Source organism: Nicotiana sylvestris, chromosome 5 (genome assembly GCF_000393655.2).
Source record: "Nicotiana sylvestris chromosome 5, ASM39365v2, whole genome shotgun sequence".
NCBI lineage: Eukaryota > Viridiplantae > Streptophyta > Magnoliopsida > Solanales > Solanaceae > Nicotiana > Nicotiana sylvestris.
Genome location: NC_091061.1, coordinates 127,956,924 through 127,976,850, shown reverse-complemented (window position 1 = coordinate 127,976,850; position 19,927 = coordinate 127,956,924). Strand labels below are relative to the sequence as shown.

Here is a 19,927-nt window from a genome sequence, read left to right as displayed (position 1 = left end):
GCACTATGAGGCGACAAGGCGAGATTGGCGGAAAAGGTCCACATTTGGCAAAAGTTGAGTATTTATTTATCCCCGGTGAGATGAGGCCATCCGAAAGATTGATTGATACAAATAGACTGGGTTGATCAATCCGGAATGCACGACATGATCGTTGGGATTGGCTATATCATTCAGATAAGTTCTTTTCCTTTCTTTTTCCCCAGCGTTTGTTCAGAAAGACTTCTTTTTCTATCTTTAAAATTATCACTCTTTCATTTCTTAGTTTAAAAGATTTTATTTCCCCAACAGTTTATTTTTTAAAAGGATTTTTAGAGCTTGCTACCAGTTGCCAAAATGGTGCAAGGCAAAATGCGAAAAAGACAAGCCAAAGATAAGATGACAAAGCAAAAAGAAGTTTGTCGCAAGACCAAAATGATGAATGGGTCTAGATCCTAAGAGGCCCACATTTCCAAGGGAAGTTATGGATCAAATTCCAAGAGGATCCCCAGCAGATGTGCGAGATACGGGAACAACTCCGACAAATTCTCGACCAGGTTCCACAATAGTCGAACAACACAGAGCGGGGAAGGAAGAGAAAAGAAAAAACCATCCCCAGTAGGAATATCATCCCCAACAAGTTTTGTAGCAAAGCAGGGAAAAGAAAAAGGGAAAAACCATCTCCAGCAGAAGTGGCACGATCACTCACCACGTTTTAAACTAACAAATTTTTCTTTGATTTAAAGCAGGGAAAGGAAATATTATTGACCACAAGAAGACAGGGTCACAAAGAGGATTATTAAACTGGGGCAGAAAATTTTCTCTCATTACGAAAATTTTCTTAAAAATCAGATAGCCATTTGGGAAAGAGAGAAAATAACACAAGTTTTGAAGAAAATAAAATCCCCAGCAGTATACAAGAAGGGATATACAAGTTTTAAAGGAAAAGCAATCTTGGAAGCAACAAGATAACCCAAAGTTGTAAAGCAATGGCCTTTGAATCAATATCATCTCCACCATTGTTAAAAGGAGGAAGATAATTCCCCAGCAGTGTTATTCCCAGCAGGTTTCAGGGAAGCGAAAGCACCAGCTTTAAAGGAAATAGTCTTTGAAGAAGGAAAATGACATATTGGTGAAATAAAATATCGGTGTTATCCCCAGCAATTTTCAGAGGAATAAAACACCAGTTTTGAAGGAAGCAGTTGTTAAAGTCAGGAGCCCGCCTGGAGAATGGAGGCTGAGTTATTTTGAGAAAGTTGTATTTTGAGAAAGATGTTGAAATCACGAGCCCGCCTGGAGAATGGAGGCTGAATTATTTTGAGAAAGTTGTTGAAGTCAGGAGCCCGCCTGGAGAATGGAGGCTGAATTATTTTGAGAAAGTTGTTGAAGTCAGGAGCCCGCCTGGAGAATGGAGGCTGAATTATTTTGAGAAAGTTGTTGAAGTAAGGAGCCCGCCTGGAGAATGGAGGCTGAATTATTTTGAGAAAGTTGTTGAAGTCAGGAGCCCGCCTGGAGAATGGAGGCTGAATTATTTTGAGAAAGTTGTTGAAGTCAGGAGCCCGCCTGGAGAATGGAGGCTGAATTATTTTGAGAAAGTTGTTGAAGTCAGGAGCCCGCCTGGAGAATGGAGGCTGAATTATTTTGAGAAAGTTGTTGAAGTCAGGAGCCCGCCTGGAGAATGGAGGCTGAATTATTTTGAGAAAGTTGTTGAAGTCAGGAGCCCGCCTGGAGAATGGAGGCTGAATTATTTTGAGAAAGTTGTTGAAGTCAGGAGCCCGCCTGGAGAATGGAGGCTGAATTATTTTGAGAAAGTTGTTGAAGTCAGGAGCCCGCCTGGAGAATGGAGGCTGAATTATTTTGAGAAAGTTGTTGAAGTCAGGAGCCCGCCTGGAGAATGGAGGCTGAATTATTTTGAGAAAGTTGTTGAAGTCAGGAGCCCGCCTGGAGAATGGAGGCTGAATTTCAAGATCAAACAGAAGTCAGTAATGAGGGGGAGTACAACAAAGATCCCCAGCATAACAAGCTTTAATGTAGGAAGCAGTGTCCCCAGCAGACAGAACGGAATAATAAAACTTATGTTCAAAAAAAGAGCAAAAGGCTAGTGTCATCCCCAGCAGTTTTCGAAAGAAAGGCACCAGAGGAAACACAAGCCGACAAGAAAGCGAGGCAACCAGAGCAAGGGGAAGACAGATAAGATTTTGTAATTCTTAGCTTAGTCTAGCTTCTTATTTTCTTTTGGCACGGGGTAATAAGGAGGTCAGCAAACAGTAAAAGTAGCATGCAACAGCAGTAACATTGCAGTCCCATGATAGTCCCAGCTACCAAAACCTCCCGAACTACATTGACCTGATTCCTGTTTAGCCCAGGATATGTAGGAAACCTCTGAAGCAAAGGTTCGGTCAAATCTTTCAAAAAATGCTTCACACGGAGTACTCGAACGGGCAAAAATCGCTCGTATCCGCTCACTTTATCTTTGCTCGAAAACCCTTCGTGTTTTCGGACAAAGAGGGGCAGCTGTGAGCACGTGATTTTTGCCCTATATGAGAATCACTCCCAAAAATTCAAAATAAAACAATTTTCCTTTGTGTGCAATGTTTGTATTTTTTGTGGTATTTTTGTATAATTATTTGTATTTTGTCTGTGCATGTTTATTTGTTTAAATTAATAAAAATATAAAATATATCGCATTTTCATTTAGTATTTATTTAAGTTTTTTTTACAAAAATGAGAAAATCATAAAAAATAATGTACGTTGCATTTTTAGCATTTAATGTCTAAATTGTGCGATTTTATCGTTAATTGCTATTTAAATGTGCGATAATAGTTATTTGGAATTATTTAGTTTTATTTATAAGTTAATTTAGTTTATAAGTTAATTTAGAATTTTAGTTTTATTAATTAGGAAGTAAAAACAAAAAGAGCAAGAATATAAAAGAAAATCGGAATTAGGCCTCTTCTTTAATTTTGAACCACAGGCCCAAATATACCCAACCTTCCTCTACGACCCGGTCCATTCTGGACCGGGTCGACCCAGTCCATAACCCAACACCCCTATTTCCCTATCTTTCAAAAAACAAAACCCTAAAATTGTATTTTTCTCTTTCACTGTTGAAAATAACATCCGCCCCCTTCCTCTTCTTCCCCGTTCCTCATCTTCTTCTTCTCCAAGAAAAACACCCCAAGCTCCCCTCCCATGGATTCCCTCGTTGCTCCTGCCCTCCTCACCCATCATCCACCAGCAGTCCACCATCGTCCTCCAACACCCACGAAGCCCACGCCATGAACGACCTCCCTTTCAGCTTCATCTTCTCCAACACCCTCGAAGCTCGGCCATAGACGACGTGAAGCAGCTTCCATGGCTGCCCCATCTTCATCTTCTTTGTCTTCACCTTCTTTATCATCGTCACGTCACCGGAAAACCTTCGTCGAAACCCAGCTCCACCCCGTCGTCTTCTTCTTCGTTGCTGGCCGCGGCCATGGCAGCTTCGTGCTACTGTTGCGTCGTCTTCTTCTTCGTGCTGCTGCATTGTCTTCTTCTTCGTGCTGCTGCTGCGTTTTCTTCATCCATCACTGTTGCTGCCCGCTGCATCTTCTTCGTTGTTGCTCCGACGTGCCACTGCTGCCATGGCTGCGTCGACAAGCTGTTGTCCGTTGCTTCCTTCTTCAAGTTCTTCGATGGTCCGTTCGGGATCGTCTTCGGCGTCGAATTGTTTTGGTGCGATAATCGCTTCCGGACGGATTTGTTTTCATTCAAGTTCTTCGCCGTTACGATCCGGTTAGTTGGTTTAAGTTTCGTTTCTGTCCGTAATTTGTTTGATATTTTTCGGATTTGAAATCAAATATGTTTGATATTAACTTCATGTTCATCATTTTTTTTATCTTTCTTCAGTTTGTTTCATTCATTTTTCTTGTTTACTTTTAGGTAGAAATTGATTAGCTTAATTATAATGTTGTTAGATTTAAGTTGAAGATTCAATTAATTATTTTTCAGTTTGTTTTATTAATTTAAAAGGATTTAATTTTAATATAGAAGAGTGTTAGTTTAAATCGCTTGAATCCGTTGTTTGTTGTTTACTATAGATTTAATTCGTTTCATTTTGTTTGAAATTCGTTTTTAATTCAGTGATTTAATGTGAGTTTATGTTTTGGTTTTTAATTTTTTGATTTAGTTTGAATCATGTATCTTTATTGTATTTTGTTGGATTTAATTTGAAGATCAATTGATTATTTGAGTTTAGTGATTTGAATCTGTTTATTTATTTTTGTTTAAGTTTGATTTGAATTTGAGCTCATGCTTTGAATATATTTGTTTGTTATTATTGTTGAATCTGAAAATAGATTTGTTGTTTAAAAAGATTGTTCAATCAAAATAATTCCAGTTGTTTCTTGTTGTTCATCATATAGTTTGAGTTTGTTCATAAAATCTGATTAGGAATTGGTTATAGCTGCTATATTTTGGTTAGAATTGATTAGTTGAACTTGTTATAGCTGACGGGGTAGATTGGTAAATTACAATGTTTTCAGGGTCAAAATGGTAATTTCAGTAAGGTCAGAGGGGTATTTTTGGCATTAAAATTCTGAATAAATATTTATTTTGAGTGTTCTGTCCATTAAGATTAAGATAATATTAAAATAATCAATAATAGGGGGACAAGATATAATGGTGGGGAATAATGCAATTGTTTAATATAAGCATGGGGGACAAGATATAATGGGGTATTTGTTTAATGTAGTGGGGGACAAAATATTAGGTAGTGGGATTAAAAGAGGATGAGTGGGAAGATAGTGGGTTTTATGTTTAAAAAATACTGAAAGATGAGGATAAATAGAGGGACTTGATCAGATTTTAGGGGGAGGAGACAGAGAAAAAAAAGAGGGTTGAAGATTAAAGAGAGAGAAAGAAAAATTCCGAAAAATATTAAGACTTTCAAAAAAGAAAAAAAATACAAAATAAAAAAAAGCTGGAAATTAAAAGAGGGAGTAGTATACACCTGATAAATATTCTGATATACGGGTTCAGAAATTAAGGGTTAAATATTAATTAGTCTTTCAAATCTGAAAAGATTCCCTTGGCTTCTGTCCGTTGTTTGTTGTCGGTGTTTCTGGATTTTTATCTTGATTTTCAAATCTATCACTGGGATTTTCTGTTGACTGGATTGCTGGTTATTATTGTTGTTGCTGTGTTACGTACTAACTTGCTGACTTTCTTCTTCTTATATTGGCAATACCAGGTACACAACTGTAATTTTGGCATTTTGTAAGCTAAAATGTAGAATGGAATGTTAAATTTCTAATTTAGTTTTTTTTGTTTTTTTTATTAATTGTATTTAGGTTATTTCATGTATTATTATTCTGTAAATCGCCGTCGTTTTGCATAACTAGACATATTGTAGCGATGTATTAAATAATGTTTTGCTTTAACCTGATTATTAGGTAGTATATATTTAAGCATGTTCATTACTGATTAAACTGTCTAATAATTAAAATGAGAAGAAAATAACGTAAAAATGACTTTATTAAATCAGTTTGACAAAACTAATTAAGTTCACTATTCATAAGGGTTTTAGTATCGCGAACATTAAGTTAATCGAAATCATGTAGCTAAATTTAGTTAAAACATGAATTTAAATTAATTTTGTGAATCAAGTATTAGGACATGGTTTGAATTAAAACATGGTTAGTTAAGGTTAAATTAATTAAATTTTAGAAATACGGATTAGTAATCAAGATTGTTTCTAATTTTCAGTATTTGTAAATAATTAATTTCAATAGCTCAAGTCATCTAACAATATGATTTTAATCCGGTTATGGGATAATTAGTTTCTTTTAAAAAAATTTATTTGACAATTCCATATTGTATTTATAATTATAATTTTAGTAATATTACTTTCCGTTAATATTTGTTTTAAACTAGTATTTAATATGTTATTTTTAAGTATGTAGAGATTGATTTTATATTTATAGACAAACTTAGTAATAATAAAATGTAGTCATTAAAAGATATTCATAAAATAAGGGAGGATTTCGCTAAAAATAAATAAATGTAAACAATACAAAAATTTGCAGGGTCCTCCAATCTTATTTATTTTTTAAAAAAATACTTAGATTCCGGGATGGGCGGTTTAGTAAATTTCACGGTCCTACCTAAAAGTATAACAACGCGTAGTCTTTAGGCGCGTATGTAATAAGGGTATTTTCTTAAATATGGGTGTGCATTTATGTAACCCAAATCCCAATCTTGGCGGAGTCAAAATGCGTCAACAAATCACGTGTACACTGGTTGTGATATGATTCGAGATGCGTTTTCACGACGTTGCAATTCTTGTATAAAATAATAATAATAATAATAATAATAATAATAACAATAATGATAAAAGCGGGTCAAAGTTAAATTTGCATATAAGTTCTTAATTGTTAAAAAAAATCAGATAAATAAGCCAAATATAATAGTTGAGCGACCGTGCTAGAACCACGGAATCCGGGAATGCCTAACACCTTCTCTCGGGTTAACAGAATTCCTTATCCGGATTTGTGATTCGCGGACTGTTAAACAGAGTCATTCTTTCTTCGATTCGGGATTCAACCGGTGACTTGAGACACCATAAATCTCCCCAGTGGCGACTCTGAAATAAACAAACAAATCTCGTTTCGATTGTCCTTTAATTGGAAAAAACTCCTTCACCACTAGCGGGGACGGAAAAAGGAGGTGTGACAATCCAGTTCCAAGGATAAAGCTAATCCTGAGAATCTATTTTTAAATGCAAACACAAACTACTTCTCACCAAAAGTACTTTTAAGAAAAGCACTTCTTAAAATAAACTGATTTTTGCTGCTTGGCCAAACGGGCTATAAGATCCTAAACACTATCTTTAAATCACTGAGAAGATTTTGAATCTTTTACGACTCAAAAGCCATTGCATAGAGTCAGATATATATACACACACACACACATAATATATATATATATATATATATATATATATATATATATATATATAGGGTTAAGAACATCGACTAGTTGGCAAGGGTCCATGATATATATCTAAAATCTAAAACTATTGGAGGATCTTATGTGATCACTTGTATATATTACAAAATCCCAAAGATATGTTTCCTTAGTTATAGCAATCAGATCATAGAGATATCTTTCTTTAGTTGAAGTAGTCAGATTATTTGTAATAAATTGTACATATATGTTTAATTACTTATAGAAGTACGACTTGTATATATATATTAGAGAAGTATTATCAATGAAAAAAACACACTTGGAAAATATTATTTTACATGGTATCAGAGCACATTCAGAGATCCTGAGAATTTATTTGTTCAGCCATGGGGACAGAAGGACGCACTGATAAAGGCATTGGAGAACAAGCAAGTTTATCTCAACTCAAACTCGCAGATGCTTCTCCCTATTCCCTATTCCCTGCATCCATCCGATCACCCAGGTTTGATTTCGTTACCAACTCTCTTAGTGAAAATGGAGAAAACTATTTCACTTGGAGACAGAGTTTTTTGAACGCACTGCACTCTAAAAACAAATCTGGATTTGTTGATAGGACCATCAAGAGACCGAAAGAAAACTCTCAGGATTTTTAGTCGTGGATACAATGCAAGGTCACTGTACTTTCATTGCTTACAAATGCAATTGCCAAAAACTTGCAAGGTAGTGGTGCACATGTCAAAATTGCCAGGGAAATTTGGGTAGATTTGGAAGAACGATTTACTCAAGGAATTGCACCAAAAGTGTATGAATTGAATCATGTCGTACCTCTCTTACAACAAGAGAGAGCTTTTATTTCATCCTATTACGGTAAACTTAAGTCCATTTGGGGTGAGTTGCAAGGTCTTCTGCCAACTCTATCTTGCACATGTGGTTGCAGTTGCGGCGCAGCAAAGAAGATGCAATCCATGAGGGAGGAAGAAAAAGTATTTGAATTTCTAATGGGACTTGATGACACATATTCAACTGTGCGTTCTCAAATATTAAGTGTCGACAGCCTATGCTATCGCGGCTCAAGAGGAGAAACAGAGGTATGTTTCGCAAATCGCACATCCACTATTGAAGCAACTGCCTTGCTGACTAAAGGCGTTGAATAACGACAAAGGAAAAATGAATATGGGGCTCGACATCAATTTCTACCTTGCATACATTGTGGGAGAACAATCATAGCAAAGATTATTGCTTCAAAGTGATTGGATATCCTTCAGATTGGCGCAAATCGGGCAAGAAAAATAGCAAGCAGACCAATAATGACTAGATGCAATCTCGTGAGCATCAGAAATATCAGAGGGAATCAAATCTACTCCCGGGTGTGGCCCTGGCTGCAACTAATGAAGGGCCTATATCACCAATCCTAGGTTTGACATATTCTCAACACTAGAAACTATTACCAATATTGGGAAACCAGGGAGCTTCTACAGGTAATCCATCAGTAAATATGGCAGCATCTAATTTTTCAGGTAAGACAAAAGAGGAGTGGATAGTTGATACGGGTGCTACAAACCATATAGCTCGTGATATAAATTCTTTGTCAAATAAAATAGTCTGACCATTTTACCGCCAGTGCAAATTCCAAATGGTGATATGGTGAACGTTCATTCCTTGGGCCAGGTGGCTCTTGGGAAAAGATTGATTCTTGAACATGTTCTAGAAGTTCCTGATTTTTGTTTTAATTTATTGTCAGTAAGCAAATTTACAAATGACTTACAATGTACAATAACCTTTTTGTCTAATTCTTTTGTGATTCAGGACTTACCTTCGAGGACGCCGATTGGAGTGGGTATAAAGCGGAATGGTCTTTATTACTTGGAGCCGATGGAAGGGGGTCAAGCATTAATGGTGAAGAAGTCTGTTAGTGCAAGTTTATGGCATCAACGGTTGGGGCATTACCAATAAATCATATTTCTCTAGTTCCTAGTTTATCTGTTAGCCTTGATGGCAAGAAAACTATGTTTTGTGATGCTTGTTGTAAGGCAAAACAAATGAGAATATCTTTCCCCACTAGTTTGATTAAGAAAAATCATGCTTTTGATTTAATACATGGTGACATTTGGGGGCCATACAAGACACAATCTCTTTCTAGAACTCATTACTTTATCATTATAGTTGATGATTTCAGTCGAGCAACATGGCTTTTTCTCATGAAGAATAAATCGGTAACTAAAGTCTATTTGTTATAATTTTTCAATTGGGTAAACACGCAATTCAACTTGCGAATTAAAATCCTAAGAACAGACAATGGACTGGAATTTAATCATGAAGATTTAGTGTCATATTATTTTGATTATGGCATGGAGCGTCAAAGTAGTTGTACAAATACTCCACAACAGTATGGAGTAGTTGAAAGGAAGCATAGATATCTTTTGGAAGTGGCTCGTGCATTGTGTTTTCAAGCACATCTACCCATCACGTTTTGGGGAGAATGTGTCCTTACTACAGCATATTTAATTAATCGAATGCCTCTTTCTAGTCTACAAAATACAACCCCATATAAGAAGCTATTTGGTAAAGTACCTACATATGATCATTTGAGAAACTTTGGATGTCTTTGTTATGGACATATGAATAGCAAGCCTCAAGATAAATTTGCTCCACGTGCAAAACGTGGCATTTTTGTTGGATATCCTAGCAGTCAAAAGGGATATAGAATTTATGATTTTGAGGATAAAAAAATTTATGTTTCGCGCGATGTCCAATTTTTTGAACACATTTATCCTTTTGAAGGTTCAGAAAAGACAAAGATTATGCCACAAATTGACTTGAGTCAACCGATTACATTTGATGAGCCATCTGGACAAGAACCAAATTACATAGAGCAACATGAGACGAATAAGAATTGTACTACAGTTGAGAATTGTAGTGCCATTGAGAATTCAGAAAATACATCCACAAGCACTTCTCCACCACCACCAACTGATAGTAGCGATCTTACTAATACATCTGATAGTATTGATCATCCTAGCCTTGGACTTGGTAAACGCTCGCGACAAGTCTCACAAAAGTTGTCAGGATATGATTATGTTTTGCCCCCTTCTCTTGCCAAGTTGAATGATCAACCACTCTTATCTACTCCATCAGCCAACTCAACGAGACATCCTTTATCTTACTCTATTTCATATTCTAAACTATCCTCCAATTATGTTGTTTTTTTGGCGGTCATTTCATCCACCGATGAGCCAAAATCTTTTACTCAAGCAGTTAAGCACACATATTGGAGAGAGGCCATGTCAAAAGAAATTTCTTCTTTAGAAGCCTACCATACTTGGACATTGCAGATTTTACCTCCAGGTAAACGAGCTATAGACTCAAAATGGGTCTATAAAGTGAAATATAAACCCGATGGAAGTATTGAGCGCTACAAGGCACGCTTGGTAGCAAAATAATACACTCAAATTGAAGGGGTTGATTTTCATGAAATATTTGCACCTGTTGCAAAATTTGTCATGGTACGTTGTCTGTTAGCGGTTGCGGCGATTCAGAATTGGGAACTTCATTAATTAGATGTCAACAATGCTTTTCTACATGGAGACTTGAAAGAAAAAGTCTACATGAAGAGCAGAGAGTTTGTCGATTACAAAAATCTCTATGTGGCATTCGTCAAGCATCTCGAAATTGGTATCATAAGTTTACTACTTCTTTTCTTTCTCTTGGTGTTCAGCAATCACATGTAGACTATTCTTTGTTTACATTTTCCCATCTTGGAGGATCTTATGTGGCAGTTCACATATATGTGGATGATCTCATTATTACGGGAAACGATTCTGATCACATATCCAAGCTGAAAGATCATTCAAATGCAAAATTTCATATCAAGTATCTTGGAAAGCTCAAATATTTTCTTTGTATTGAAGTGGAAAGGTCACCAACAGGCATTTCATTAACCCAACGCAAGTACGTACTTGATATTTTAGCAAAAAGTGGACTCACTGGTTGCAAGCCGGCTAGCTTCCACATGGAGCAACAATATAAGCTTTCTCTTGATTCTAGAAAAGTTTGTAATGATCCGGGGCAATATCGTCGTCTTGTAGGACGCTTGCTTTACCTTACTATCACTCGTCCAGATATTAACTATGTTGTTCATATGCTTAGCGAATTCATGCATGCACCAAGACAACCTCATCTAGAAGCTGCTTATAGAGTTTTACGTTATCTCAAAGGAAATCCATGTCAAGGGATTCTACTTCCTTCGGATAATTCTATATCTATAAGAGCCTACTGCGATGCCGATTGGGCAGGTTTTCCAATGACACGGTGATCAACTACATGATACATTGTGTTTCTTGGCAAATCACCCATTTTTTGGAGATCTAAGAAACAAACAGTGGTTTCTCGTTCCTCTGCTGAAGCGGAATATAGAGCCATGGCCACTACTACCAGTGAGATTGTTTGGTTACTTCGGCTTCTACAAGATCTTCAAGTAACACATATAGAACATGTTTCTCTTTCTTGTGATAACCAAGCTGCTATGCATATCGCCACCAATCCTGTTTTTCATGAATGTGCAAAGCACATCGAGATAGATTGTCATTTCATTCGGCAATACGTATAGTCAAAGACAATCATGCCTCGTCCTATTTCTTCACATAACCAATTGGCTGATATACTCATGAAAGCTGCTGGTCATGACCAGTTTCATAACACTACTAGAAAAAGGTAGTTACCTAGCCAGATTTACCTGCGGATTTTCTTGCCAAAATTTAAAAATCTTAAATTATAAAATATTATACATGCGAATTTAATTTCCCTTGACAAATTCGCAGGGAATTTTGGCGCTATTAGACGCAAACATATTACCTGGGGAATTACCTGGGAAAATAATCGGCAAATCCTCTATCCGTAGGTGAATTCGTAGGTAAAATATTTTTTTCGTTTGTGAGTTGGCAGAAAATTCCCCAGGTAACTGTCATACGGAATTTGCTGTGGATTATTTCATGGGGATGTACCTAGGGATTTAGTTTTCCTGGGGAATTATGTGGGGTTAGTTTTCTACAGTTTTACATGGAAAATATTTCCTGGGGAATTACCAGGGGATTTATGTACCTAGAAAAATACCTGGGGATTTATTGTTTGGGTTTTACTTGTGAATATTTTCATAGGAATTTTTTAATAGGGATTTAGCTGCGATTTATTTACCTTTTACCCGCGTATTTATTTACACAAGGAAATTGCCTGGGAATATCTTGAAGCGGTTTCACCTAAATATTTCCATGGCGAAATACCCGAGGATTTAATTTCTTGTGTGATTAGCTGAGGATTTGTGTATTGCGAGGTTAGCTAGAATATTTTTCTTGGTGATTTAGCTGAGGATTCCGTCATTCTGGGATTTATCTTTTTTCTTGCATAATGATTTACTTGCTCCGAGCTTGAGTCACAGTACTGTCTTTGAAAATCACATATGTTGTATTGAGAATTTTGTTACTTACTGAATTATTTTTGCACCGATTTAAAATTTATTATCTCTACTTCTTAAGCTTATTAATTTAGCTATGCATATATCACTGCAAATAAAAAAATTAAACCAAGATAATCAGAGCGCATGAGAATAAGTTAAAAGTAATAGTAAAGAATTATTTTATCTTAAGTATAAGATAAATTAAAATATATGTTTGGAAGACAATTATCATATTGAAGAAGTTCGATCATAGATAAAAGTGTATAGGTTTATTCTATGTACATATTTTTTATATGTCCCCAATATCTTTTTTACATGACCTTAGCTAGATCATATTAAGTATTATGGACGATAAATGCTCTTCGTCGTGTAGGTAATGAATGTGAGGAAGATAGCAATTGCATAAACGTAACGATTTCGAGAAAATCATGGGGTACACACAAATTTAAGAAATATTTGAATTTGATTTTTAAGAGTCTACAAAATATTTTTTGTGGGAAGAAGTTAGGAATGACTTAGTTATATTGAAAAAAGTAATATTTTTGAAAAAATAATTTTGTCAAGCATACATATCTTACATATCAGTCGAAAATTAATCAAAATAGTGTCATACGACATTCCCACACAATTTTTTTTGTTTTTTCAGGATTTACAATAAATTAACATTTTTTTTTCCATTATTTTCATTGTTTCGGAATAATTTTTTATCCAAACAAATTAATATTTTTTCTAATAAATATAAATTATCTTTTATTATGTTAAATTGACATAGATGGTCACAAATAAAATTTTAAAATTTAAAAAGTAATCTTTGAAAAGTTTTTACAAATTTTATGGTTATAATCTAAACTTTTAAAAAAATTTATTCATAATTTACTTCCAAGATAATAAAAGCTTTAATATATAATTTTTTTTACAACTGAAAAAAATACGAAGAACAGAAGCGGGAAACTTAAGCGTCATAGCAAAAGGAAAGGGATCAAAACTTTTGGCTTTCAAACCTAGGTTAGGACTTAGAGAAAAGTGAAGACGGCAACACTAATCTTGGTATTGTACTCTCTCAAACTTCCAACAGTGATTTTGCTCTCTTCGCCTTCTCCACCCGCTAAGCTCTGTCGCCTCCATTCTTTCTCCCCTTTTCTTCTAAATACCTGTAAGCATCTCTCCTTTTCTCTATCTCTTTATCTAATTATGTTCTCTTTTATTATAAAAATTTAAAGACACTTTATGTTTATTTCTTCTACATCTTTTGTGGAATCATAGTTTTAGGTTAATTGTGTTTTTCATGATGTTCAGTTACTGCTTTGGTCATTCTTTGGCTAAGTGAATATGAGTATCATCACCCTTGATTTTTTATATATATTTGGGGATGGAAATTTCTAATTTACAAAAGAAAAGACTGAATTTTTTTACAATTTGGCAAACTTTAGTTTTCAAAAGATGCATAATTTATGGTTATGCATCATCAATTCTGAGTTCAGGTGTTGGGATCTTGTTAGTGATATTTGATATTGATATGCAATTTGGAAGGTACCATATGAGACTATTTTGATTAATTTTCGAATGATATGTTAGATATGTATGCTTTTTTCTTTTTGGATTAAATAAATGTTAGAAGAAGCAAACTTGAATTATGGTGTTATTTTAGTGTTAATTGAAGTGTTAAGTGCCACATAGCTTATTGGTTCTTCTAAAGTTTTTATATTAGTGTTACTAATATATGTTTAGAACATCAACGACCTCAAAAGTGTCACGACCCTAAATCCAAACCCGATCGTGATGGTGCCTCTCGTGAAGACAAGGCGAGCCAATTAAACCCAATCCACATTTTTAAACAGTTAAACAACATAGAAGCAGTCTAAAGCATGATTTAATAATACTAAATAGCGGATAATATCAATAAGGTGCGGAAGTACAACCCGACACAGCCCTAACCGGGGTGTCACAAGTCACGAGCATCTAACAACGCTGAACACTCAAATGTAACTACAGAGTTTGGTAATGAACTAAGGACATAAAGAAAAGAGATAGGGAGGAGCTCCGGGCTGCGAGCGCCAATACCTACCTAAAGACTCCTCGAGATCCGCCTGAAGCTGGAATGAATCGGCACTCGGGAGCCGGACCAGCTACGCCTGAATTTGCACACAGGGTGCTGGGAGTAAAGTGAGTACTCCAACTCAGTGAGTAACAAATGTAAATAACGACTGAAAGTAAGAAAACACATAAGGCACAAGGCATTCTATAATGAAACAGTAAAACCATTTAAAAGCAGTAAACCAGTGAAAAGTTAAGTAAAATCATTATTTAACAAATAAATAGGTAGTTGACAGGCAGTGAAGGTAAAGTAAACAAATAGAAGTTCGCCCCTCGGGCACAGTATCAACGAATCCGCCCCTCAGGCAATATCTCAGAACAATACCAGCCCCTCGGGCTCAATCTCACATCACAATGGGTACCCGCACTCACTGGGGTGTGCAGACTCCTGGAGGGGCCCCTTACGGCCCAAGCGCAATATCAAGCAACCTCATGGCATCATCATTAGTCCCTAGGCCTCATATCAATCAAGCCACATTGTGGCATACATAACTCAGGCACTCGGCCTCATAATCAGTATCAAATATTTTCTCATAGCATAGGCCCTCGGCCTTACTCAGTCAAAAATCCTCACAATCTACTTGGGCAATAGTAAAATAGTGATTCTCAGCCTAATTATCATTTAAAAGATCATTTAAGTATTTAAAACTGAGTAAACATGGCTGAGTATAGAAACAATGGAAAATAATATTATTGAGTTCAAGTATAAAGTCAAAACAGTGAGGAAATATCAATAAAAAGCCCCGAAGGTTTCAAATATTTGGCACTAGGCCCAAATATGACATTCAGCCAAATAATAATGATAGCAAATAGTTTTCAATCAAATACGCGGTAAAATCATCAATCAGGACGGACCAAGTCACAATCTCCAATAGTGCACAACCCCACACTCGTCATCGAGCGTGTGCCTCACCTCAATATAGCACTACGATGTGCAATTCGGGGTTTCAAACCCTCAGATCATCATTTACAATCATTACTCACCTCGAACCGGTCAAATCTCTAACTCGCGATGCCTTTGCCCCTCGAATCGGCCTCCACGCATGTCGAATCTATCCAAAAATCAGAACGAGAACGTCAAAATATGTTAAGGGAACAAAGCCCAAGCGAAAACAATCAATAAAGGGCACAAATCCCCAAATTATCAAAACCCGACCCCCGGGCCCACATATGAGAATTCAATAATTTTTACATCAATAGGTTCCTTATCTCCCCATGAGTTCATACATATCAAAAGTTCTCAAATCCGACCCAAAATGGTCCTTCAAATCCTCAATTAAAGGCTTAAGTTCCCAAGTCTTAGTTTCCCCAAATTTCACCTTTGATTTCCTAAATTTCTAGCTCTAATCCATGGAATAATAGCATAGGAATGAGTTTTAAGTCCAAATCCCTTACCTCAATGAAGTTCCCTTGAAATCCCTCTTTCAAATCGCCCAAAAAGCTCCAAAGCTGAAGTCAAAAATGGTGAAATAACTCAATTTCGCGAAATAAAATAACTTATATGTTCTGCCCAGCCCTTTTCGCATCTGCGGCACAATACCCGCTTCTGCAGTACCACATTTGCGGTTAAATTCTCCGTTTCTGCGAGAGTTACTTATCCAACCTAAATCGCATCTGCGACGACATTTCAGCATCTGCGACATCGCAGATGCGGTCACCTTACCGCTTCTGCGGTCTCTGCTCACCTGACCCTTTTTCCCTTCTGCGATAGATCTCCCTCACGTGCGGCGCCGCACCTGCGGTCCCCAATCAGCAGGTGCGAAAATACCAGAAGCAGCAAATTCAGAAGCTGCAACAAAAATCCAACTTCTCCGTTAACCATCTGAAATCACCCCGAGGCCCCCGAGACTTCAACCAAAAGCACAAACATATCCTAATACCTTATTCAAACTTGTTCCAATCATTAAAACACCTCATACAACATCAAATCACCCAAAACACATCGGATTTAAGCCAAACTTTCCAAAATCTTCCGAATTCCGCTTTTGATCAAAAACCCAACCAAACCACGTCCGAATGAACTGAAATCAACGGAACTACTGCAACTCTCGGAATTTCATTCCGACCCCTATATCAAAATCTCGCCTACCAACCAGAAATTACCAAAATCTCAACTTCGCAATTCAAGCCTAAATCTACTTCGAACCTCCAAAACCCATTCCGATCACACTCCTAAGTTTCAATTCACCTCCTGAAGCTAACCGAACCATCAGAACTCACATTCGAGCCCTCTAACATATAAGTCAATATCCGATTGGCTTTTCCAACTTAAGTTTCCTCAAAAGAGACTAAGTGTCTCAACCCTTTTCCAAAATTATTTCGGATTCGATCCAACCAACCCATACCACATAACACAGATAACAAAGCATAAAAAAGCATAAATGGGGAAAACGGAGCGGTAACTCATGAGATGACTGGCCGGATCGTCACAAAAAGCAAGTGATTGGACTTACATTCTAATTTTTCTTCTTTATTATTCAAAATAGTTTTTGCCAAGACATCTAAATTTCTTTGTCAATATAAACTAACTAATATTTGAAGAACTAAACATTTAAGACTCGAATAAAATGAGAAAGTTAAGATATCCATTTATTTATTTGGTCAGGATGTCTTGTTTTGGTCGAATTAATAGAATGCTTTCTGGTGATTCCTTTTTATTTGATCTGTTAGTGTGAATTCAGAGATTGATTGTATTGATTTTATTGAACTCTCGTTTCCTAATAAGAAGATTATAATCTCATATGCAAAACTAAGATGATTTATTTGAGGAGTTATTTTATTTGTGCTACACAATATTGCTAATAAATTAATTTTTGGGCAGCAAGGAATTCCAACACTAACTGCTTTATGTCTAGTGCCTAAATGATATTATCTATGTTTTTAAATATATTTATCTTTTGATTCAAAAAATGAAAATTTCCGAGCATCGAAAATAGATGGAAAATAGACTTCTTCCCTGTCGAGCGAGGTATACAGATGAATTTATAAGTGGCATGGATGTATTTATTAAATTTGCTTGTAGTCAACCTACAGGAAAAGATCCTTCAATTGCGGAATTTTATTTTCAGACTCATCGCACAAAAAAAAAGAAAAATGTTGAATAAATGAGAAAGTTGAAACTGCTTATGTAAGTGTTCCTTCTATTACTTTTTTCCGAACCATTACCTCACTGTCAATAGTATGAGCAGATATGTCAATGCTTTAAAAATGAACTGTTTTAGTGCCATTTTGAAACTAGACAGTAAGTCTAAAGTCTGGTATATCTTACAGCAGAGTTCGACCGTTGGGGTCTGTTTTAGTGTTGGACTAAAGGGGTGGGTCAGGTGGTAAGGCTGATCATTGGGACCAATCTATACATATTAGTAACAAAAAGTGAAGTAGGCTCTCATCAAAGAGAATACCGTCATTTTCTAACTGCATTTTCTTCAGATATCATCTTCTACCTTTCTTTGGACCTTTAATCAGAGGGTACCCGTTAAGATAGTCAGAGTCTCGCAGATCAGTGCTTCTATATTTTGTAAAGTTATGTCTATATCATTCCAAATCATATTCATATAGACATAAATTTTCAAAATAATTTCATCTTATTTTTCTGCGTGCTTCTTCTTATTAGTTGTTGAAGTTAATGATATATAAAGGCGGGTGTTGTAGTTATTAGTTATCTTTACTTATAATTTTGACAAGTACTTTATGACTAATTGGCCATCAAAGTAGAGTACAATGAGAATAATAAAGATCCTAGTACAGCTAAATCTGCAACGATGCCAAAGAATTAAATAAAATAAAGTGATTCTAGTTTGTGCGTTATTTCAGATGTTTCATTCCTAACGCATGTTGCTAGTTCTTAGGTCCAAAGAAGGATTACAAGTGGATACATACTAATATGAATAATCTAATGAGTAAGTGATCGGCATCTTTATTGATTAAGATGCAACTTTGATGGAATTGGTAGAGAATTGGTATAGATCTTTATTTTCATTATTGACTTACAATATGGGTAGCTATTTGTTTTCTTTTTGTTTTTGAGTTAGTCTAAGCATCTGAATTAGTTTAGAAATTTCTTGTAATGAGTAATAATAGGCATCTTTATTGTTCAATATTGGTCACTCTCTTTGTCTGCTATTATTTCTATTTCATTGTTGCAATATTCAGTTATTTGATTACCCTTCGTATTAGATGTAAAAATTCTTCTTTGAATGAGATTGTGGATTTGTTACAAGCTTCATAAAGTCACATTCTTTGCCAAGCTTCAGCTTCTGTTCTTGAATCATTATATTTGAGCAGTTGGTTCATCATTTTTGGGCTCTGTGTTATATATTTTTTCTCCTAAGAACAATAGTTAATTCTTTTCCTTTTTAATTTTTTGTCTTGAGAACGATGTTCTATTGGCACTATATAATATCTCAAATAACTTATTTTGGTGTAGAATAATTTTGAAAAAAAGAAACAAGAACTGTCAGTTTCTCAAAGTGCATCAACTGAGGTAGGAGACACTAATTCAGCAAGCCAATTAAGTGAAATGGATATTTAGGTGCAATCTGTTGGTGGAAAGAAAAAAGGAAGGGTTGCAGGACTTGGTTCTTTGGGTCGATCTATAAAAGCACTTAAGCATTCAACATCTACTTTACAATGAGAAATTGATGAGATAATTAAATCTCAGATGGATGCTTCCAATGCTGACTTATATGCTCAGTTGCAAGAAGAGTGGCGCAAAACTAAAAAGATGAGGAAAGAATTAGACTTATTGAAGAAGTATGTGAATTTCAATGCATCATCTTCAAATGAGTTATCATCTCAAAAGACAATCAAGGATCTGAAAACGAAAGTGACGATGACTCCGATAATGTGAATAAAAGTGGTTCTCACCCTGGTAATGCGAATGAAAGTGACTGTAATCATGATTGAGATGTTCATTAGACTATTAAGTTTCACATTTGATATATTTTAATTTTTGATTAAGGATTATATGATATTACATTAACGTTATGAATTATGTTTTCTTTTTCGTTATAATTATATTAGATGTGTGTTCAATGATTATGATTATGATAATATAGTTGAATTGTAAGAATATAAGCTAGAATAAATTAAAAACAACATCTTGAAAATGCATAGATTACTTGCAAATTTAATGGGAAAATATTTTCGAACGCGTCAATTTTATATAGTAATTTCCTTATAAAAAACAATTACATGAGGATTTTCTTACCAATATTACATAGGAATTTTCCTACGAAAATATCATTTATGGATTTTCTTAGGGATTTCAAATATTTCTTTTGTTTCATTGGAAATCTTACATGGTGATTTATCTACGAATTATTATTTGGGAATTTTGTTGGGGTTTTACATGCAACATTTTCATGGAAATTTTCTTGCGAAAATGTGCTCTTGCGGATTTTACTTGGGGCTTTTCAAAGAATTTTCCTGCGAAAATATTCACAAGAAAATTCTTTTCGGCC

At 35.5% G+C, this 19,927-nt stretch overlaps 1 long non-coding RNA gene across 1 annotated transcript; it reads left to right on the top strand.

The window, feature by feature from the left end:
• The first annotated feature begins 13,361 nt into the window (after positions 1-13,361).
• Positions 13,362-19,458, top strand: LOC104244392 (uncharacterized). Its single transcript, XR_715483.2, has 2 exons — positions 13,362-13,524; positions 18,892-19,458. It is a non-coding gene; the product is annotated as an uncharacterized lncRNA (long non-coding RNA).
• The last annotated feature ends 469 nt before the right edge of the window (positions 19,459-19,927 follow it).